This window comes from Acyrthosiphon pisum, chromosome A3, assembly GCF_005508785.2.
Source record: "Acyrthosiphon pisum isolate AL4f chromosome A3, pea_aphid_22Mar2018_4r6ur, whole genome shotgun sequence".
In the NCBI taxonomy this organism is placed as follows: domain Eukaryota; kingdom Metazoa; phylum Arthropoda; class Insecta; order Hemiptera; family Aphididae; genus Acyrthosiphon; species Acyrthosiphon pisum.
The window spans coordinates 20,868,810-20,869,325 of NC_042496.1; positions in this window are offsets into that span (position 1 = coordinate 20,868,810).

The following is a 516-nucleotide window of genomic DNA, read 5'->3' on the forward strand; positions in this document are numbered from 1 at the left end:
GGGTAACGTTACCACAGCACGGACATAGGAAAATCGCATTTTCTGGTGTTAGGGGAGGTGTACAAAATTTAATTTTGGTTGTACAAAATTGTACAAAATAAAGTACATAATACTGGATAATTTTGATATTCAGATTCAAACTCGGCAGTGCTGGGGTAACGGACCTCCAAATGTGTTGTGAAAACTTAAACCAGTTTTTATCTATCATATCAAAAATTTATCGATAACCACACGCCATATTACCGATGCGAGTTTTGAGATTTTGTACGACCAAAATCTCCTCTTCTCTTTCGGACAACGGGATGACCGGACACACGTCGGTCGGCTTGGTCGTACTCTCGTCTTCATGTGGACGAATACCAGCACAGGACTAAACACAAAATCACGGGAGTTAAATACATGTAAAATGTAGACGAGAGTAGGTACAGTTCTCGACATATATGTTATTATTATTATTTTATTCAAGACGATAATATAATAATATAATACTGTCGTTACTCCGTACTCACTTGGGAC